At 47.0% G+C, this 23,868-nt stretch overlaps 1 protein-coding gene across 4 annotated transcripts in view; it reads left to right on the top strand.

The window, feature by feature from the left end:
- The first annotated feature begins 444 nt into the window (after positions 1-444).
- The window catches only part of LOC135070418 (septin-2A), a 286,079-nt gene continuing 262,655 nt past the window's right edge, over positions 445-23,868 (top strand). The window contains exons 1-2 of one of the 4 annotated variants that reach the window (XM_063964764.1): positions 445-847; positions 10,738-10,844. The gene's annotated coding sequence lies outside the window, so the exon portion shown is untranslated. Of the gene's footprint in view, positions 889-10,737; positions 10,845-23,868 lie in introns of all 4 variants that reach the window. The other 3 variants (XM_063964763.1, XM_063964765.1, XM_063964762.1) reach the window with 3 other exon arrangements.

Below are 23,868 nucleotides of genomic sequence, written 5' to 3'. Positions count from 1 at the left end.
GACCTCTTCTTTCTTCAGCATCTGCAAGGGGGCCGGCGGCGCGGCTTCGGTGACCCATCCAGGCTGTACCTGTGATCGCCCCTCTGGAGCTAGTGTCCAGTAGCCTAAGAAGCCAATCCATCCTGCACGCAGGTGAGTTCACTTCTTCTCCCCTAAGTCCCGCGTTGCAGTGAGCCTGTTGCCAGCAGGACTCACTGAAAATAAAAAACCTAACAAAACTTTTACTCTAAGCAGCTCTTTAGGAGAGCCACCTAGATTGCACCCTTCTCGGCCGGGCACAAAAACCTAACTGAGGCTTGGAGGGGGGTCGTGGGGGGAGGAGCCAGTGCACACCACCTGATCCTAAAGCTTTTACTTTTGTGCCCTGTCTCCTGCGGAGCCGCTATTCCCCATGGTCCTTACGGAGTCCCCAGCATCCACTTAGGACGTCAGAGAAACGTTATTATCCCTTGCATTAGATTCTACATTGATTTCTAGCACATACTTCAGTATTATTCTCAGGACACCTTCTCCACAGAAAAGCTACAGCTGAGATCCCCTCAGTCCCTGGGACACAGAACAATTTCCGACCGTACTCCCTCATCTGATCACACTGACTGACTGTCCGGACTCCGGACCCCGCCTGCTGCTGCTGGCTACCGCCGCTGCTGCTGGGAGACGCTCTAGCACACTGTGTCGCCTCCCCGCCCAGTAGTACACCATTGAGTCGGGCTGGACCGCAATGCAGTGTGGGAACTTGGAGGACCGCTGTTGGGAGGGGACCGGAATCCGGAGAGGAGCGGCACCGTGATACATACATACATACTTCGGGGCGGACAGGCGGCAGCTACAAGTGCCTCTTACTCAGGTGAAGCCGCTAGTTATCGCTTATCAGGGAAAACTCTGTGGGTGCGTGGCTCTGGTTTGCTTTATTCTAAAACTTTAGGACTTCTGTCCATACTGTACAATCATTCAATAGAAGTAGGGTACGCTCAGCCCGAGCTATTGTAAGTAATAGTCATCTCCAAATGAATTACAATTTTGCAAAACACTGGAGGATATTTCATTTCGTGAATGACTCATAGAGAATTTTTTAAATTTTTTATGTATGTGAATATATATATATATATATATATGTGTGGTGATGGTCGGCCCTCTCAAACACAAAGTCACCTGGCCCTGGTGCCCTCCTAGGTGTATGCACACCAAACAGTATGAGGCTGGAGACAGGCGGCACTCACGGGACTTGCTCACAGAATACACGGGACAGCACCCGTGAATATCAACGTTTCGATTTTATTAATCGTCTTCAGGATAAAACATACCAAAAAACAAACATTTATAACTCACCAAGTGCATTCACTTGGTGAGTTATAAATGTTTGTTTTTTGGTATGTGTTTTATCCTGAAGACGATTAATAAAATCGAAACGTTGATATTCACGGGTGCTGTCCCGTGTATTCTGTGAGCAAGTCCCGTGAGTGCCGCCTGTCTCCAGCCTCATATATATATATATATATATATATATATATATATATATAGTCACATACATATTGAATATATATATTATGTATGTGAATAGATACACATACATACATGTTCTGAAATTCAACCATATATATAAAATTATTATTATATGGGTAGTATTCGAATTATATATCACACCCATTCTCCTATCTCAAGTGGTCCCCGTTATTGCGCATATTGCACCCATAGTAATCAGGTTTAGCTGCGTAGCGGGTTGGGTGCCCTCACTACCGCGGGGGTTGCGAGCTGTAATGATTATACCACACCCGTCAGCAGTAGTAGAACAGGTGTGGAAGGGGGTGAAAAGAATTGAATACTGCCCTGTATGCCTTCAGCAGTTGTAATGACCTGAGGCTAATATGGGCAGGCGGGTGATAGGGTAAACAAATATTGTCACACAAAAAAATTGTGATATAAATTGTAATGTCTTGAGTTTTACTTTTTCCTTAAAACTTGGTGGTGTGTGTAATAAAAAAAAAAAAGTGAAATCTAACAATGCCAAAGTAAACGGTTAGCGCCAATTATTATGATTTGGCTGAAGACATAGTGGTTGGTATTCACAATAGTTCTCACATAACTACATCCTGTTCTCATTACTGCCTTGCAGTGCTGAGGTCTTGGGTGGAACCTGACCCGTGCTATCTGTATGGTGGTCTTATGGTGCACATACACTTGTAAGATGTCTGGTACAATCCTATGATTTCGACCGCATCTGTGCAATAAATCACAGGATTGTATGCACATCTTATGTACCATGCGACGCGATGCGCGGGCACGCTGGTCAAATCTCGCGTCTCAATATCTTATGTGCTGTAATTAATATTTATTGGATCGCTCGTGCGATCGCATGATGTTTTTATCACATTCGATTTATGGCACTGCGATGAGTGATCTGTGAGGTATTTTGCTCACTTTCTGGACACTCCCCTCCACCCTGGTCGCAGGGGGTATGCGATAAATGGCAAGATTGTATGCGCGTCGATGCAATTTATTGCAATGTGAGCTTCAATGGAAATCGGGCCCGATAATGCATCGCATACAATCGCTCAAGTGTATGGGCACCATTATGTTCACCTAGTTTTTAACAGACAATCTGGTTTCCTTCCACTGACCAAAAATTGAATGGTAAGTTATTTGGCTTCAGGCTAAATGGAACTGTGGGCCTAATTCAGACCTGATTATAGCAGCAAATTTGTTAGCAGATGGGCAAAACCATGTGCACTGCAGGGGGGGGGGGGGGGGGGGGAGCAGATATAATATTTGCAGAGAGAGTTAGATTTGGGTGGGTTATTTTGTTTCTGTGCAGGGTAAATACTGGCTGCTTTATTTTTACACTGCAATTTAGATTTCAGTTTTTTTTTTTTAAACATTAAATTTTTATTAAAGGGTTTACATACAAAAATGGGGAACAGAAAAAAGAGAGGTAGGGGGAACACAGGGGAAGTCCAGAATGGTTACCATATACAGATTATAAACAGTTCACAGTCGGATGAATATACAATTGGCTACATTAGGCTTTCAAATACATGAGGAGGAGAAAGCATTGAGAAAAAACAAGGACTAAAATATATTAAACTTAGAAAATACCTGCTAGTACAACCTTCTTGTAGAGGTCAATCTAGGATGGGTGAAGCACAGACACATCAATTGGAGAGCTATAAACTGTCAGTCTACCCTCTCTACTCCTATAGTCGGACCATCCTATCCATTTCAGGTGGATAGAGTTAGCAGAGGAAGAATATTTAGCCTCTGCTGTTTCGAAAATGAAATGTTTGTGGATTTTATTTTGAATAAACACTAGGGTAGGAATATTCTCAGACTTCCACAATTGTGCTATAGCGGCTTTAGTGGCTATCAAGATATGTCCCAAGACGTAGCGATCACCTACAGAGAGGTGGTCAACGTATAAATGGAATAGCGCCAGAGCTGGGTCCATGGGGATGTTGAGCCCTAACACTATGCTAGCCATGTGTAAAACTTCTCTCCAAAGTGGTTGTATATGAGGGCATGCCCAGAAGATGTGATAGATATCCCCCGTAGATCCGCATTTTCTCCAACATAATTTGGATTGTGAAGGCCAGATCCTGTGTTGTTTTGCAGGGGTAAAGTAGGCCCTCTGTATAAGCTTGTAGAACATTTCAGAGTGGTTAACACATTTGGAGACTTTAAAACAAGATCTAAAAATACTGTCCCAATCTGCATCGACTAAGGACCTATTCAAATCTCTTTCCATAAAGTCTGAGCTTTTAATTTTGTCTGTGGGCCATTAGTCAATTGAAATTGGTACCACCACGTAATCCCATATTTATGTGAAGACGATTCCAATCGGCTTATAATATAAGCCGGAAGAGAAGGTTTGTGGAGATGTGAGGGAGTAAATGAGTGTAACCAACTTCTCACCTGCAGGTATTTGAAGAAGTCTTGAGTCCGAATCCCAAATCTCTCTTGCAGTTGAGAAAAGGACATCAAGACGTCGCCTACAAATAAATCGCCCACAGTGGAGAGCCCCCTACGAATCCACTTCTCTAGGGAGACATTAGGAATCGTTGACATAAGAGCAGATAACGACAGGCAGGGGGCAGGTAAATTAATCTCTTCCGAAGAGAGCACTAGTTTATGCCATGAATCTAGGGTCGTTTTAATAGACTTGCAGGATCCGGCCCTACTCTGAGCAGCAGGCGGTGGTAACCAAAACAGGTCAGGAAGAGAAACAGTGTCTAAGCGTGAAGCTTCCAGGATAACCCAAGGTTTCGGATTCGTGGTGTCGAACCAGTCACTAGATTGACTCATCAGGCATGCAGCATGGTATTTTTCTATATCTGGGAAAGCTACCCCTCCAGATAATTTGGGCAAAATGAGAGTTTTTTTTGCAATTTTTGGTCTAGAGCCTCCCCACACATATCTGATCAGGACCTGGTTAAATTTATTATAAAAGAGTCTGGGGAGGGGCCTAGGTATGGCGCGAAACAGGTACATTAATTTCGGCAATAGGACCATTTTGGCAGCAGCAATCCTACCCAACCAAGACACCTCTTGTAGCATCCACTCCCCAGTCAGCTCCGTAAACGCTTTTAATAACGGGGCGTAGTTACACTCAATCAAATTATCTTCTCTGGTTAAATTAATTCCTAGATATCTAGAGTAGGACTTCCAGGCATATTTGTACGAATCCTTCAACCTAGAGACCACGGTCGGAGTTATATTGAGTGGGAGGGCTTCAGTCTTATTTGTATTTAATTTATAAAAGGAAACATCCGAATAACTTTGTAGGACGTCATGAAGAACTGGCAAGGAAGCCTCGGGGTCAGAAAGACATAGCAGAATATCACCCGCAAACAAGCTAATTTTGTGGGAAATGCCCCCTATGACCGGGCCTCTAATCGAGTCCCGGGATCTAATGCAGGTAGCCAAGGGTTCTATCGCCAATGCAAAAATAAGAGGAGATAGCGGACAACCCTGCCGCGTGCCATTAGAAATATTGAAGGGTGAAGAAAGGCATCCGTTAACAAAGACCCGCGCACTGGGTGTGGAGTAGAGAGCCAGGATAGAGTCTAAGATCCTTCCCGAGAAGCCAAATTTGTCCAGCGTTAATCTCATAAAGTCCCAGTTCAATCTATCGAACGCCTTTTCGGCGTCCAGAGACATAACTAGGAGGGGCTCTCCTCTACAGGCAGAGTGCTCAATAACATTAATCACCCTATGCGTATTATCCGGGGCTTGTCTGTTTAAAACGAAGCCCACTTGATCAGGGTTGATAAGGGATGGGAGAAGGGGACTGATACGGTTAGCAATTAATTTGGCATAGATTTTTAGATCCGTGTTTAATAAAGCAATTGGTCTAAAATTTTGGACTGAGGTAGGGCTTTTTCCCTGTTTGGGAATGGTGATGATTTGAGCTTCCAGCATCTCTTTGGGGAAGTGGCCAGACTCTGAGGCTTCATTAAACACTGTCAAGAGGACCGGGGCCAAGTTCTCCTTAAAGGATTTATAGAAACCAGAAGGGTAACCATCGGGTCCCGGGGCCTTGTCCGCTGGAAGGGAGTCAATAGCCTTTTCGACTTCGGCTAAAGTCCAAGGCTCACTGAGTGAGCTACATGACTCCAACGACAGCGAGGGGAGAGGAAAGCTACTCAGAAAATTCTGAACATCTATGCCTGTAGGTTGGAAAGTAGAATAATCCCCCCTTAAGTTGTATAATTTAGAGTAATAAGATGCAAAGACATTTGCAATTTCGTCGGGATCGTAGACTCTCTTACCCCTATCTGAATGGACAATATGGATTTTTTCTTTTGCTCTCTTCCCCCTCAGCTTCCTCGCCAGTAATCTACCAGCTCTGTTGCCATAAACATAAAATTTTTGGTTCAGTCTATGTAGGTTGCGTTGGACCTCCGCTAGATAGAAGACATTAACCGCCTCCCTTGCTTCTTTCAATGACTTGAGAAGGGCTTTATCGTGCGGATGCGCCTTGTGGGCGCTCTCCAGGGAAGCGACTGTGAGCTCAGCTTGTTCAAATTTCTTACGATATGCCCTTTTAAGCTTGGCCGCAGTTTGAATCGCCGTCCCTCGTGTTACTGCTTTGAGGGCGCACCAGAATGTGAAGATAGATGTCTCCTGGGGAGAGTTCTCAGAGAGGTAATGATCCAAGGTGGTTTGGATCGCCTGCGTGGTCTCAGGCTGAAGAAGACTGAGTTTACCTAAGCGCCAGGGGGCCGGGGTAACCCTTCTACTATTTATGTCCCATTCGATGTATAGTGGGGAGTGATCCGACCAGGACATGGGAAGAATGGAGATTTTACGGATGGACTGTAGAGTCCACTTGTCTGCTAATGCTAAATCTATTCTAGAATAGGATTCGTGCACAGGGGAGAAAAATGTGTAATCTCTGTCCATTGGATGTTTAACGCGCCAGAGGTCTAGGAGATCATATTCCGCCAGTAGCTGGCTAAAGCCCTTTGCATTCCTATGGAGCTGACTGGAGAGCGAGGGCCGCTTGCTAGAGTTATCAACTAAGGCGTCCAGAGTCAAGTTAAAGTCCCCCATTAGGAGTAAAGCGCCTTTAGCCAATTGTTGCACCTTAGCGCAAAGTTTCCTGCAAAAAGCTAGTTGCTTGTTGTTGGGAGCGTAGCAAGAAACTAATGTCACCTCTTTATTTTCAAGAGTGCCAACCAATATTAGAATTCTCCCCTCAGGGTCGCAGTATTGCAAAGTGAGGGAAAAATTGCAGTGTTGAGATATCAAGATTGCCAACCCCGCCTTCTTTGCTGGCCCGTTGGCTAGATAGCAATGGGGAAATCTCCCGTTAGTAAACCTTGGGGGGGCTGATTTAATAAAGTGAGTCTCTTGGACGGCTATGATTTGAGCTTTAAGTTTATGGAAATAATTAAGTGCTAATCTCCTCTTGTGTGGGGAATTAAGACCCTTTGCATTTATAGAAACAATGTTAACCATATTGTAAATCTGTCGGGGATTGCATAACTATCGACAACCAACTGGCGAGTGAAAAGTGTATGTAACGTTTCCGGACAAATAGAGAGGGAAAGGGAAAGAAAGGACAATAGAAATGAAGGTTAACAGTAAGAAGAAACAGAACAATAACCCCTCTCAGGGGCACATGTGGACGCCTAACCATGGCGACTCAGAGTTAAACTGTGGGGGGTAGTGGTCAATCTGCCCGCACCCGAACCAAAATTATACAAAGTGTAGTTCCTCGGCCCTCCATCTCCGCTCCCCCAACAGCCCCCGGGACCCAAGGAAACTCGGGTAGAGTTTCCAGCCGACAGATAAATGCGGGAGGCAGTCGGGGCAGCAGAGACAGGCAGCAAACAGTAAGGCGGCAGAGATAATGCGTCACCGATAATCATGCTAATAACACACCGCAATCACATAAACACCCTCAACGAGCAATTGCCAAGGAACTAGTGCAGCGTAGGAAATATGACATTACAAACTAATCAGAAGACATGGAATCTATGCAAGTGTAGTAAATCAAACAATACTCCTAGTTCTGCAACCGAAGAGGCCCAGTCCCGCTGGAGGCCCCGCTCGGGTGAGGTGTGTGCAGAAGAACTTGCAGAGTTCCATGATGCTAGGATCTTTTTACCCTCCTCGACATTCGTTATAACAACAATAGAACCTTCTCGAGAAATAAGCAACTTGGTGGGATATCCCCATCTGTACAGAATGTTCTCTTTACGTAGCACTGATGTGATGGGGTAAAGAGAGCGCCGTTTCGCCAAAGTAGCAGGGGACAGGTCTCCGAATATCTGAAGTGAGCCCAAAGCCTCCAATGCAGTATCCGAGGGTCTAGCAGCTTTCAAGATTGCCTCCTTCACGTGGAAATAGTGTAGCCTCATGAGGACATCGCGGGGGACACCGTCAGGAGCGTTCCTGGCTTTAGGAAGCCTATGGATACGGTCAAGTAGAAAGTCCACTGAGCGGAATGAAGGAAGGAGTTCAACTGCAAAGTCTTTTAAGGCGCTATTAGCGACAGCTTCCGGCACACCGCGTAGCTTAATGTTGTTGCGTCTCGCTCTGTCCTCCATATCCGAGAGTTTGTCCCTGAGCGCCGTAACCTCATTTTGGAGCAGATCATGAGAAGATATCAGGTCGTTGTTTGACGTCACCATCTCATCCATTTTCGTTTCTAGGTGATCGGTACGGCCACCTATCTCGTCAATAGAACTCTGACATTCCTTCATAGTAGCTCTGAATTCTGCCGCGACTTCATCCTTAAATTGTGTTAGGAGATGTTTCATAGCACCCACCGTAAGCGAGTCACCATCATTGATGGGGCTGGGATGTGATGTGGCAGGGGCGGGCATATCTCTAGATGGCGAGGGCACCGGGACAGCAGGTTTAAGGGCACCACTTCGTGCTTCCTTTGCCTTAGCAGCCTGAGGAGAAGGTTTAAAGAACGCAACCTGGGAGACAGTTTTAGCGGCCTTATATTTCTTGGAAGGCATGGCTGCGCTGAATGATAAAAGTAGAGGAACGGGAGGCACAGGGCTTCTGGGGTATCAATCGAGGAGGGATCCACGCAAAAATCAAGTTGTCATATCATGCCATAGGAGCCTTCGGGTGTAGGCAGAGTTATCTCAGAGTGATCACTTCATGATATCTTAGTTATTCAACCATGAGGGCATCACGGCCGATCGGCTCAGAGGGTGCCGGGATATCTGCGGTCCTATGTTTCTGTAGTGAAATATGTATTTTATATCCAGCACACTGTATGAGAGATGCATGCTATTACATCCAGAGGCCACTAGATGGGGTAATTGCTGTAGAAAATATTAGTGCCAGGTATAAGGCTATTTCTCCCCACACAGGAGTGTACAGAGATCCCTCAACAGGGGCCCCAGGGCAAGAGCAGGAGGAGAACTATGCTAGAGGGCCACCAATCCTGGTGTAGCCCTAATCCAGAGACCCCAGCAGGTACACAGGCACACTGATAACTCGTTTTCTGCTCCTCCAGTGTAATCAAAGATGGCCGCCGCTTCTCCCTGGGCCTCAGAGCCGCCGCTCTCTCCCGCTGCCTGGCGTCTCCCCGACACGCTGCCTCAGGGGGTATCCACCCTGGGGGTCAGGGGAGGCTTCTAGATGGTCCGGCGCTCCTGTGCGGGGTCCGCGCCGCTTCCCGGCGCCGCGTCTCCGCCGTGGAGCTCGAATCGCGGGCGCCGGGAGTACGCGAGTCCCCGGCTTCCAGCAGCGTATAGGCCGCAACCTGCGAGAGCAGTGAAAACTGCTCCCCGGCTCTGCGGCTGTCACTGTAGGGCTTAGGAGACTTGTAGGGAGGGAAGGGGAGCCCCCGGAAAGGGTACACAGAAGAAAGGCTTACTAAATAGGGGGATATAAAGCACTGGAGAGAGGAGGCCAGCAGATGCACGTCTGCTCTCTTCTCCAGTCAAGCCACGCCCCTTAGATTTCAGTTTTAACACACCCCGCCCAAATCTAATGGTCCATACACACTATGCAATATTGTTCACAATCTGAACGATATTGTTCAGTCCTAAATGATATTGTATAATGTGTATGCATGATCCGACGTACGATGCACGCTCCCGTGGGTCGCATGCGACCTCGTACATCAGACTGCATGCAGTCTTGATGAGGTGATATTGTGTGCTTTAGAACTCCAGTGATGACTGTGTTTCTAGACATCGTTTGACATTGTAGTGTGTACACACGATCCGATAAGATATCTTCTACAATATCATACGATATTGTATCGTATGGGATCGCATAATGTGTACATAGCATAACTCTCTCTGCACATGTTATATCTGCCCCCCCCCCCCCTGCAGTGCACATGGTTTTGTCCATCTGCTAACCAATTTGCCGCTACGATCAGGTCTGAATTAGGCCCTCTGTGTGTGCCTGCATGCACAAACCTGCAACACAGGTTGCAATGAGAGCCGAGCACTCTGTCTACCCTATACTTGGTGCAGAAGATGCAGCTGAATATGGCGTACACATACCATATGCACATGTCACAATTCTGGCTACACATCCATGGTACACTTCTCTTTCGTGTTTATGTCTTATTGCTGCATAGTTGGCAACAAGTAGCGCCCAATTCTGCTGTTGGCGAGAAACAACTGAGAAGCGTACAATTCAGAATCACTCAGATTTCTATTGGGTTCAGTATGATTTATTGATGGACGGGGATGCCGGAGGTTAAAATACTGACAGCAGCATCCCGTCCATCAGCCCCCTCAAAAAAAGTGCCTACTCTAACCCCAACCCTCCCTTGTGGGTGCCTAAACCTAATCCTCCCGGGTGGTGCCTAACCTTAACCCTCGCTTCCCCGCTGCCTTAACTTAACCCTCCCTGCTTGATGTCTTACCCTAACCTCCCCTTCTATGTGCCTAACCCTTCCTCCCCGGACGCCAGTGCGTCCCGCTGTCAGGATGATCGGGCTGCCAGCTATCGGTATTGTGATGCCGGTATACCGTGTGGCGTCAGGGTCTAGATGCCGGTATTGTGTCCTCCTTCGAGATCCCGACGTCGGTATATTGACTGCCGGGATCCCGTCTGTCAGTAAGCTAATTGCTTCCCTTTCTAAGTTACCTATGCTGGCTGCGGAAAATGCGTGGTTTGCAAAAATTGCAGGATGCGGTCATATTCGGATTTGTGTGTGACTTAAGGGCCCCATACACTAGGACGATTTCATACAATTCCGATATATCCACCTGATATATTGTATGAAATTGTGTACAATCGTATGTATTTTAGATCGTATCCAATCTGATGCGCGTCCCCGTGGCTGTCGGATAGGAACCCCTAGGTCATTGGTGCTGCACTAATGATATATCGGAATTGGATGGAATCGGATGAAAGAAGTAAGTTTTTTGTGCATGTGATATATCGCATGTATTGTATCACAGGGAAGTTTGACTGGCATTCTCAGGACACTCCCAGCCCACGTAGCCTTCTATCCAGCCCATCAGATATACCGTACAGGTTGAGTATCCCATATCCAAATATTCCGAAATACGGAATATTCCGAAATACGGACTTTTTTGAGTGAGAGTGAGATAGTGAAACCTTTGTTTTTTGATGACTCAATGTACACAAACTTTGTTTAATACACAGTTATTAAAAATATTGTATTAAATGACCTTCAGGTTGTGTGTATAAGGTGTATATGAAACATAAATGAATTGTGTGAATGTACACACACTTTGTTTAATGCACAAAGTTATAAAAAATATTGGCTAAAATTACCTTCAGGCTGTGTGTATAAGGTGTAAATGAATTATAAATGCATTCTGTGCTTAGATTTAGGTCCCATCACCATGATATCTCATTATGGTATGCAATTATTCCGAAATACGGAAAAATCCGATATCCAAAATACTTCTGGTCCCAAGCATTTTGGATAAGGGATACTCAACCTGTATATACTCGAGTTTAAGCCGACTTTTTCAGCACTTTTTTTTGTGCTGAAAAAGCCACCTCGGCTTATACTCGAGTCAGCGTTAGGAGGGACACGGAGAGCACAGCGCGCGGCTCTCCTGTGTCCTTCCTGCATCTCCGGCGGCAGCGGCGTGTGTGTGTTAAAGGAAGTGCACGAACCGGCACTTCCTTTAACACACGCCGGAGACGCAGGAGGGACACAGTAGAGCCGCGCGCTGTGCTCTCCGTGTCCCTCCTTCAGAAGACAGCGCGGGAGCGACGGAGGGTAAGTATCTAGCACTGTGGGGCATATCTGGCACACCTGGCACTGTGGGGCATATCTGGCACTGTGGGGCATATCTGGCACACCTGGCACTGTGGGGCATATCTGGCACACCTGGCACTGTGGGGCACACCTGGCACTGTGGGGCACACCTGGCACTATGAGGTCTGTGTACGGGTAGAGCTGCATTTCCCACCCTAGGCTTATAGTCGAGTCAATACGTTTTCCCAGGTTTTTGTGGTAAAATTAGGTGCCTCGGCTTATATTCGGGTCGACTTATACTCGAGTATATACGGTATCTCATGGTACAATTGTATGCCGTACGATATATTGCATGCGATGTATAGCGGCTTCATCAATCGCATGCGATATATCTTATGCAAAAATAGCACAAAAGTACCAAATCGTATGGAATCACTCCCGGGAAGGTCCCGGGGCAGTCCAAGGGAAATTACATCCGACTTCAGCCTCAGACATATCGTTGTAGTGTATGGGGCCCTTTAGAATCAGCAGACTGCCTGTCTTTCTTAGGACACAAACACACAGCCACTGTAGATTTTTTTCCTAGTAAAAGTGTATATTGGTATTGCAGTTATCACTGTGAGAATTGCTGATGCATTTACCCATGGTGAACATGAAGAATATAACACAAAGTGGGTTCTGAAAACCAGAAACGTAGCTCCAGTGATTATGGTGACATGAGAAACCATGTTTTAAAGCACTAGCGCTATAACGATACAGATTTTTTTTATTTTCGTGCAGTATACATTTGTTTATATCATGAACACAGAAAATACATAAAGAAACTTCTCACATTAAAATGTACTAATCATGAGTGCTTTAGCCGTCCTTAATCTGTTTGTTTTAAATGACCACACAATTGTGAAAAATAGCTTAATAGGAGGATAGCACCACGCTGGGGATTTTATATGTGGAATCCGGCCAGAGATTGAAACACTTTTGTGTGACAGAATTAAATGGGAAACAACTGTTTGCATTTTAGCAGCTGAAGCGCTTTTTGCATGACGGATAAATAACGTTTCCCATTTACGTTGGGGCGATTCAGTTTAGCGGAGCTATACAATTGGCCACACTGTAAATCTGTGACTAGAGGATATCTGCATGCACCCTTCTTGAGGTTTAGTCAGAAGGCAAAAAACTGTATTTTCCAAGATAGGCATGCAGGAAATGTCATTGGAGATCTTGCTGGGCTGCGTTCATTTGGAATCTCAGCAGTTCTTCAACAGCACTGCAGGAACCTCAACAATCTATTTCTACCTGTCCCTCTGATTAAAGAATAAACTCCAAATCTAAAGGTGTGTACACAAGGTGAGATCCATGCTATGGCCTATTTTGACTATGCGATTTCCCTTGAACTCCCCCAGAGCCCAGATAGCTCTATTTTGTCTATGTGAGATTTTGACTAAGTGCCAATTTTGACTATACTTTCCACTAGATAGTAAACTAGATAGTCAAGATTGACTTTGCTGCACAGTCTATCTAGCCTTGCGATACCGACCCCACGTGAGCACGCATTGGGATAAAAACGGTATCGCAAGCTGCCTAACACCTTGAGATGTGCACTAACTTTGCTTAAGATTTTGACTACATAGTCAAAATCTGTAACCGTGTGTACACACCTTTAGAAATGCCCTGAGACATCCCATTCCTATTACACTACCCTTTATGTAGTGATCATGGCTGTATAACCAGATCATACATTAGACAATGGCCTGTTTTTTTTTTTTTTTTTTTTTTTTTTTTTAAATTCCAGTAGATTTAAGTTCACATAATAATTATCCTGATTTCCTGTGTATAGTAGTCAAATGTTACAGCGCTTTCTACATACAAAAGTTGCAAATTCACCCCTTGTCTGCGGTTAGTTTATGGAGGAATGTAAAATGTGTTCCCAGGAATTGTGAGTGTGAGGAGGGTCTCTCTGACATTAGACAAATACTTGTAAACCGGTGAAGGCAGCATAAATGGTGTGAACAGTAGAATGAATAGAAAGGGACAGAAACAATAGCGCCTGTAAAAAAACAAAACAAAAAATAATTCATTGGAATTCCTAAGGGGCAATTCATGTTATTACACTCCATGGTCTGTAGTGTAAAGCTGAATTGCAAACTGCATTTGTTTTACTGTACAGAATACACAACATGTCGCTTTAGACGTAAAAAAAATAAAAATAATGCATAAACTTCATACGCAGGGGTAGTTTGCACCATACTGACTTGAACAGTTTTTGAGGTTTTAGTCTGCATTCCTTTTAATGCCTCATACCCCCTAAATTCAGGAACATTTCAGTCCATAGTTGACTCTTTCCATCCCCTCCCCACCCTTCCTCATCTGCATCATCGCACAGCCTTGTTTCTTTTGCCTTTTGCTGTCAGATGAGCAACAAATCCCCAGGAAGTCCGTTTACTTGGAGCGGATCTGGGGAAGGGGGAGGAGATAGGTAGCTCCTAGTGATAATGGAGCTTTCATAACTTTTTATTTCAACGTTTTATTAAGCCGCTTTATGATTTAATTATTTTTGTTCCAGATGTGATAAAGATTTTATTTGCTAGTAGATTGAATTACTTATTTTATGTTATTGGAATTAGAGGAGATAGTGATGTAATCACAAAACATCTAACTTTTTTCCTTAGTTTCTCTAACGTCCTAAGTGGATGCTGGGGACTCCGTCAGGACCATGGGGAATAGCGGCTCCGCAGGAAACAGGGCACAAAAAGTAAAAGCTTTTGGACCTAGGTGGTGTGCACTGGCTCCTCCCCCTATGACCCTCCTCCAAGCCTCAGTTAGATCTTTGTGCCCGGCCGAGAAGGGTGCAATCTAGGTGGCTCTCCTGAGCTGCTTAGAAGTAAAAGTATACTTAGGTTTTTTTATTTTCAGTGAGTCCTGCTGGCAACAGGCTCACTGCAGCGTGGGACTAAGGGGAGAAGAAGCGAACTCACCTGCGTGCAGAGTGGATTGGGCTTCTTGGCTACTGGACATTAGCTCCAGAGGGACGATCACAGGCCCAGCCATGGATGGGTCCCGGAGCCGCGCCGCCGCCCCCCTTACAGATGCTGAAGCAAGAAGAGGTCCATAAATCGGCGGCAGAAGACTTTCCTGTCTTCATAAGGTAGCGTACAGCACTGCAGCTGTGCGCCATTGCTCTCAGCACACTTCACACTTCGGTCACTGAGGGTGCAGGGCGCTGGGGGGGGGCGCCCTGGGAAGCAATGAATTTACCTTATTTGGCAAAAAATACATCACATATAGCTCCTGGGCTATATGGATGTATTTAACCCCTGCCAGTTTTCCAGAAAAAAGCGGGAGAAGAGCCCGCCGAGAAGGGGGCAGGGCCTATCTCCTCAGCACACAGCGCCATTTTTCCCACACAGCTCCGCTGGTAGGAAGGCTCCCAGAATCTCCCCTGCATCCTGCACTACAGAAACAGGGTAAAAAAGAGAGGGGGGCACTTATTTGGCAAAATAACAGATATAAGCAGCTATAAGGGATAGACACTTATTGTAAGGTTGTCCCTATACATATATAGCGCTCTGGTGTGTGCTGGCAAACTCTCCCTCTGTCTCCCCAAGGGACTAAGTGGGGTCCTGTCCTCTATCAGAGCATTCCCTGTGTGTGTGCTGGGTGTCGGTACGTGTGTGTCGACATGTATGAGGAGGAAAATGATGTGGAGGCGGAGCAATTGCCTATAATGGTGATGTCACCCCCTAAGGAGTCAACACCTGAATGGATGGCCGTAATTAAGGAATTACGTGACAGTGTCGGCACGTTACAAAAAACTGTTGACGACATGAGAAAGCCGGCAGCTCAGTTAGTGCCTGTCCAGGCGTCTCAAACACCGTCAGGGGCTATAAAACGCCCTTTACCTCAGTGGGTCGACACGGACCCAGACACAGACACTGACTCCAGTGTCGACGGTGAAGAAACAAACGTATTTTCCAGTAGGGCCACACGTTACATGATCACGGCAATGAAGGAGGTTTTGCACATCTCTGATACTGCAAGTACCACGAAAAGGGGTATTATGTGGGGTGTGAAAAAACTACCCATAGTTTTTCCTGAATCAGGAATTGAATGAAGTGTGTGATGAAGCGTGGGTTACCCCCGACAAAAAACTGCTAATTTCTAAAAAATTATTGGCACTATATCCCTTCCCACCAGAGGTTAGGGCTCGTTGGGAAACACCCCCTAGGGTAGATAAGGCGCTCACACGCTTATCAAAACAAGTGGCGTTACCGTCTCCAGAAACGGCCGCCCTTAAGGAGCCAGCAGATAGGAGGCTGGAAAATATCCTTAAAAGTATATACACACATACTGGTGTTATACTGCGACCAGCAATCGCCTCAGCCTGGATGTGCAGTGCTGGGGTGGCGTGGTCGGACTCCCTGACTGGGAATATTGATACCCTGGATAGGGACAGTATTTTATTGACTATTGAGCAATTAAAAGATGCATTTTTATATATGCGAGATGCACAGAGAGATATTTGCACTCTGGCATCAAGAGTAAGTGCGCTGTCCATTTCTGCCAGAAGAGGGTTATGGACGCGACAGTGGTCAGGTGATGCGGATTCAAAACGGCACATGGAGGTATTGCCGTATAAAGGGGAGGAGTTATTTGGGGTCGGTCTATCAGACCTGGTAACCACGGCAACGGCTGGGAAATCCACATTTTTACCTCAAGTCACCTCTCAACAGAAAAAGACACCGTCTTTTCAGCATCAGTCCTTTCGTTCCCATAAAGGCAAGCGGACAAAAGGACAGTCATATCTGCCCCGGGGTAGAGGAAGGGGAAAAAGACTGCAGCAGACAGCTTCTTCCCAAGAACAGAAGCCCTCTTCCGCTTCTGCCAAGTCCTCAGCATGACGCTGGGTCCTTACAAGCAGACTCAGGTACGGTGGGAGGTCGTCTCAGAAATTTCAGCGCGCAGTGGGCTCACTCGCAAGTGAACCCCTGGATCCTGCAAGTAGTATCTCAGGGGTACAAATTGGAATTCGAGACGTCTCCCCCTCGCCGGTTCCTGAAGTCTGCTTTACCAATAGCTCCCTCCGACAGGGAGGCGGTATTGGGAGCCATTCACAAGCTGTACTCCCAACAGGTGATAATAAAAGTACCCCTCCTACAACAAGGGAAGGGATATTACTCCACACTGTTTGTGGTACCGAAACCAGACGGTTCGGTGAGACCGATTTTAAATCTAAGATCTTTGAACACTTATATCAAAAGGTTCAAATTCAAGATGGAATCACTCAGAGCAGTGATAGCGAACCTGGAAGAAGGGGACTATATGGTGTCTCTGGACATCAAGGATGCCTATCTCCATGTCCCGATTTGCCCTTCTCACCAAGGGTATCTCAGGTTCGTAATACAGAACTGTCATTATCAGTTTCAGACGCTGCCGTTTGGATTGTCCACGGCACCCCGGGTCTTTACCAAGGTAATGGCCGAAATGATGATTCTTCTTCGAAGAAAAGGCGTATTAATTATCCCTTACTTGGACGATCTCCTAATAAGGGCAAGGTCCAGAGAACAGTTAGAAGTCGGAGTAGCACTATCTCAAGAAGTACTACAACAGCACGGGTGGATTTTAAATATTCCAAAATCGCAGCTGATTCCGACGACACGTCTGCTGTTCCTAGGGATGATTCTGGACACAGTCCAGAAAAAGGTGTTTCTCCCGGAGGAGAAAGCCAGGGAGTTATCCGAGCTAGTCAGGAACCTCCTAAAACCAGGAAAGGTGTCAGTGCATCAATGCACAAGGGTCCTGGGAAAAATGGTGGCTTCTTACGAAGCGATTCCATTCGGCAGATTCCACGCAAGAATTTTTCAGTGGGATCTGCTGGACAAATGGTCCGGATCGCATCTTCAGATGCATCAGAAAATAACCCTGTCTCCAAGGACAAGGGTATCTCTTCTGTGGTGGCTGCAAAGTGCTCATCTCCTAGAGGGCCGCAGATTCGGCATTCAGGACTGGATCCTGGTGACCACGGATGCCAGCCTGAGAGGCTGGGGAGCAGTCACACAAGGAAGAAACTTCCAGGGAGTGTGGTCAAGCCTGGAGACTTCACTTCACATAAATATACTGGAACTAAGGGCAATTTACAATGCTCTAAGCCTAGCAAAGCCTCTGCTTCAGGGTCAGCCGGTGTTGATCCAGTCGGACAACATCACAGCAGTCGCCCACATAAACAGGCAGGGCGGCACAAGAAGCAGGAGGGCAATGACAGAAGCTGCAAGGATTCTGCAATGGGCGGAAAATCATGTGATAGCACTGTCAGCAGTGTTCATTCCGGGAGTGGACAACTGGGAAGCAGACTTCCTCAGCAGACACGACCTACACCCGGGAGAGTGGGGACTTCATCCGGAAGTCTTCCTCATGATTGTGAACCGTTGGGAAAAACCAAAGGTGGACATGATGGCGTCACTCCTCAACAAAAAACTAGACAGGTATTGCGCCAGGTCAAGAGACCCGCAGGCAATAGCTGTGGACGCTCTGGTAACACCTTGGGTGTTCCAGTCGGTGTATGTGTTCCCTCCTCTGCCTCTCTTACCCAAGGTACTGAGAATTATAAGACGGAGAGGAGTAAGAACTATACTAGTGGCTCCGGATTGGCCAAGAAGGACTTGGTACCCGGAACTTCAAGAGATGCTCACAGAGGACCCGTGGCGTCTGCCGCTAAGAAGGGACCTGCTTCAGCAGGGACCCTGTCTGTTCCAAGACTTACCGCGGCTGCGTTTGACGGCATGGCGGTTGAACGCCGGATTCTGAAGGAAAAAGGCATTCCAGATGAAGTTATTCCTACCCTGATTAAAGCTAGGAAGGATGTAACCGCACAGCATTATCACCGTATTTGGCGAAAATATGTTGCGTGGTGCGAGACCAAGAAGGCCCCGACAGAGGAATTTCAACTAGGTCGTTTCCTACATTTCCTGCAAACAGGACTGTCCATGGGCCTAAAGTTAGGGTCCATTAAGGTTCAAATTTCGGCCTTGTCGATTTTCTTTCAGAGAGAATTGGCTTCATTTCCTTAAGTTCAGACTTTTGTAAAAGGGGTACTGCATATACAGCCTCCCTTTGTGCCCCCAGTGGCACCTTGGGATCTCAATGTAGTTTCTCTATCGTCCTAGTGGATGCTGGGGTTCCTGAAAGGACCATGGGGAATAGCGGCTCCGCAGGAGACAGGGCACAAAAAGTAAAGCTTTTCCAGATCAGGTGGTGTGCACTGGCTCCTCCCCCTATGACCCTCCTCCAGACTCCAGTTAGATTTTTGTGCCCGGCCGAGAAGGGTGCAATCTAGGTGGCTCTCCTAAAGAGCTGCTTAGAAAAAGTTTAGCTTAGGTTTTTTATTTTACAGTGAGTCCTGCTGGCAACAGGATCACTGCAACGAGGGACTGAGGGGAGAAGAAGTGAACTCACCTGCGTGCAGGATGGATTGGCTTCTTGGCTACTGGACATCAGCTCCAGAGGGACGATCACAGGTACAGCCTGGATGGTCACCGGAGCCGCGCCGCCGGCCCCCTTGCAGATGCTGAAGTCAGAAGAGGTCCAAAATCGGCGGCTGAAGACTCCTGCAGTCTTCTAAAGGTAGCGCACAGCACTGCAGCTGTGCGCCATTTTCCTCTCAGCACACTTCACACGCAGTCACTGAGGGTGCAGGGCGCTGGGGGGGGGCGCCCTGGGAGGCAAATGTAACCTATATAAAGGCTAAAAATACCTCACATATAGCCCCCAGAGGCTATATGGAGATATTTAACCCCTGCCTGGATTCACTAAATAGCGGGAGACGAGCCCGCCAAAAAAGGGGCGGGGCCTATCTCCTCAGCACACGGCGCCATTTCCTCTCACAGCTCCGCTGGTCAGGACGGCTCCCAGGTCTCTCCCCTGCACTGCACTACAGAAACAGGGTAAAACAGAGAGGGGGGGCAAATTTATGGCGATATTTTTATATATATAAAGCAGCTATAAGGGAGCACTTATTATAAGGCTATCCCTGTTATATATAGCGCTTTTGGTGTGTGCTGGCAAACTCTCCCTCTGTCTCCCCAAAGGGCTAGTGGGTCCTGTCTTCGTTAGGAGCATTCCCTGTGTGTCTGCTGTGTGTCGGTACGTGTGTGTCGACATGTATGAGGACGATATTGGTGTGGAGGCGGAGCAATTGCCAAATATGAGGATGTCACCCCCTAGGGAGTCGACACCAGAATGGATGCCTTTATTTATGGAACTACGGGATAGTGTCAACACGCTAAAGCAGTCGTTTGACGACATGAGACGGCCGGACAATCAATTAGTGCCTGTCCAGACGACTCAAACACCGTCAGGGGCTGTAAAACGCCCTTTACCTCAGTCGGTCGACACAGACCCAGACACAGGCACTGACTCCAGTGGTGACGGTGACGAATCAACCGTATTTTCCAGTAGGGCCACACGTTATATGATTTTGGCAATGAAGGAGGCGTTACATTTAGCTGATACTACAGGTACCACTAAACAGGGTATTATGTGGGGTGTGAAAAAACTACCTATAGTTTTTCCTGAATCAGAAGAATTAAATGACGTGTGTAATGAAGCGTGGGTTGCTCCTGATAAAAAGCTGAAAATTTCAAAGAAATTATTGGCATTATACCCTTTCCCGCCAGAGGTTAGGGAGCGCTGGGAAACATCTCCTAGGGTGGACAAGGCGCTAACACGCTTATCTAAACAAGTGGCGTTACCCTCTCCTGAGACGGCCGCACTTAAAGATCCATCAGATAGGAGGATGGAAAATATCCAAAAAAGTATATACACACATGCAGGTGTTATACTACGACCAGCTATAGCGACTGCCTGGATGTGCAGTGCTGGGGTAGTTTGGTCAGAGTCCCTGATTGAAAATATTGATACCCTGGACAGGGACGATATTTTACTGTCGTTAGAACAAATAAAGGATGCATTTCTTTATATGCGTGATGCACAGAGGGATATCTGCACACTGGCATCACGGGTAAGTGCTATGTCCATTTCGGCCAGAAGAGCTTTATGGACGCGACAGTGGACAGGCGATGCGGATTCAAAATGGCATATGGAAGTTTTGCCGTATAAAGGGGAGGAGTTATTTGGAGTCGGTCTATCAGATTTGGTGGCCACGGCTACAGCCGGGAAATCCACCTTTCTACCTCAAGTCACTCCCCAACAGAAAAAGGCACCGACTTTTCAACCGCAGCCCTTTCGTTCCTTTAAAAATAAGAGAGCAAAGGGCTATTCATATCTGCCACGAGGCAGAGGTCGAGGGAAGAGACAGCAACAGGCAGCTCCTTCCCAGGAACAGAAGCCCTCCCCGGCTTCTACAAAAGCCTCAGCATGACGCTGGGGCTTCTCAAGCGGACTCGGGGACGGTGGGCGGTCGTCTCAAAAATTACAGCGCGCAGTGGGCTCACTCGCAAGTAGATCCCTGGATCCTGCAGATAATATCTCAGGGGTACAGGTTGGAATTAGAGACAGATCCACCTCGCCGTTTCCTGAAGTCTGCTTTACCAACGTCCCCCTCCGAAAGGGAGACGGTTTTGGAAGCCATTCACAAGCTGTACTCTCAGCAGGTGATAGTCAAGGTACCTCTTCTACAACAAGGGAAGGGGTATTATTCCACTCTTTTTGTGGTACCGAAGCCGGATGGCTCGGTAAGGCCTATTCTAAATCTGAAGTCCTTGAACCTGTACATAAAGAAGTTCAAGTTCAAAATGGAGTCACTCAGAGCAGTGATAGCGAACCTGGAAGAGGGGGATTTTATGGTATCCTTGGACATCAAGGATGCGTATCTCCACGTTCCAATTTACCCCTCACACCAGGGGTACCTCAGGTTCGTTGTACAAAACTGTCACTATCAGTTTCAGACGCTGCCGTTCGGATTGTCCACGGCACCTCGGGTCTTTACAAAGGTAATGGCCGAGATGATGATTCTTCTTCGAAGAAAAGGCATATTAATTATCCCATACTTGGACGATCTCCTAATAAGAGCAAGGTCCAGAGAACAGCTAGAGATGGGATTAGCACTGTCTCAAGAAGTGCTAAAACAGCACGGGTGGATTCTGAATATTCCAAAATCCCAGTTAATGCCGACAACTCGTCTGCTGTTCCTAGGGATGATTCTGGACACGGTTCAGAAAAAGGTTTTTCTCCCGGAGGAAAAAGCCAAGGAGTTATCCGAGCTTGTCAGGAACCTCCTAAAACCAGGAAAGGTGTCTGTACATCAATGCACAAGAGTCCTGGGAAAAATGGTGGCTTCTTACGAAGCAATTCCATTCGGCAGATTCCACGCAAGAATTTTCCAAAGGGATATGTTGGACAAATGGTCAGGGTCGCATCTTCAGATGCACCTGCGGATAACCCTGTCTCCAAGGACAAGGGTGTCTCTTCTGTGGTGGTTGCAGAGTGCTCATCTATTGGAGGGCCGCAGATTCGGCATACAGGATTGGATCCTGGTGACCACGGACGCCAGCCTGAGAGGCTGGGGAGCAGTCACACAAGGAAGAAACTTCCAGGGAGTATGGACGAGCCTGGAAACGTCTCTTCACATAAACATTCTGGAACTAAGAGCAATCTACAATGCTCTAAGCCAGGCAGAACCTCTGCTTCAGGGAAAACCGGTGTTGATCCAGTCGGACAACATCACGGCAGTCGCCCATGTGAACAGACAGGGCGGCACAAGAAGCAGGAGTGCAATGGCAGAAGCTGCAAGGATTCTTCGCTGGGCAGAGAATCATGTGATAGCACTGTCAGCAGTGTTCATCCCGGGAGTGGACAACTGGGAAGCAGACTTCCTCAGCAGACACGATCTTCACCCGGGAGAGTGGGGACTTCATCCAGAAGTCTTCCACATGCTGGTAACCCGTTGGGAAAGACCAATGGTGGACATGATGGCGTCTCGCCTCAACAAAAAACTGGACAGGTATTGCGCCAGGTCAAGAGATCCGCAGGCAATAGCTGTGGACGCACTGGTAACGCCTTGGGTGTACCAGTCGGTGTATGTGTTTCCTCCTCTGCCTCTCATACCAAAAGTATTGAGAATTATACGGCAAAGAGGCGTAAGAACGATACTAGTGGTTCCGGATTGGCCAAGAAGGACTTGGTACCCGGAACTTCAAGAGATGATCACGGAAGATCCGTGGCCTCTACCTCTAAGGAGGGACTTGCTTCAGCAGGGTCCCTGTCTGTTTCAAGACTTACCGCGGCTGCGTTTGACGGCATGGCGGTTGAACGCCGGATCCTAAAGGAAAAAGGCATGCCGGAAGAAGTCATTCCTACTTTGATTAAAGCAAGGAAGGAAGTAACCGTGCAACATTATCACCGAATTTGGCGAAAATGTGTTGCGTGGTGCGAAGATCGGAGTGCTCCGACGGAGGAATTTCAACTGGGTCGATTCCTACATTTCCTGCAATCAGGATTGTCTATGGGTCTCAAATTGGGATCTATTAAGGTTCAAATTTCGGCCCTGTCGATTTTCTTTCAAAAAGAATTGGCTTCAGTCCCTGAAGTCCAGACCTTTGTTAAGGGAGTGCTGCATATACAGCCTCCTGTGGTGCCTCCAGTGGCACCGTGGGATCTCAATGTGGTTTTGGACTTTCTAAAATCTCATTGGTTTGAACCACTAAAAAAGGTGGATTTGAAATATCTCACATGGAAAGTGACCATGCTTCTAGCCCTGGCTTCGGCCAGGAGAGTGTCAGAACTGGCAGCTTTATCTTACAAAAGCCCATATCTGATTTTCCATTCGGACAGGGCGGAACTGCGGACTCGTCCGCATTTTCTCCCTAAGGTGGTGTCAGCATTTCATCTGAACCAGCCTATTGTAGTGCCTGCGGCTACAAGTGACTTGGAGGACTCCAAGTTACTGGACGTTGTCAGAGCATTAAAAATATATATTGCAAGGACAGCTGGAGTCAGAAAATCTGACTCGTTGTTTATATTGTATGCACCCAACAAGATGGGTGCTCCTGCGTCTAAGCAGACGATTGCTCGTTGGATCTGTAGCACAATCCAACTTGCACATTCTGTGGCAGGCCTGCCACAGCCTAAATCTGTAAAGGCCCACTCCACAAGGAAGGTGGGCTCATCTTGGGCGGCTGCCCGAGGGGTCTCGGCATTACAACTTTGCCGAGCAGCTACGTGGTCAGGGGAGAACACGTTTGTAAAATTTT

Source organism: Pseudophryne corroboree, chromosome 1 (assembly GCF_028390025.1).
Source record: "Pseudophryne corroboree isolate aPseCor3 chromosome 1, aPseCor3.hap2, whole genome shotgun sequence".
Taxonomy (NCBI): domain Eukaryota; kingdom Metazoa; phylum Chordata; class Amphibia; order Anura; family Myobatrachidae; genus Pseudophryne; species Pseudophryne corroboree.
This window is presented reverse-complemented; position numbering and strand designations above follow the sequence as displayed.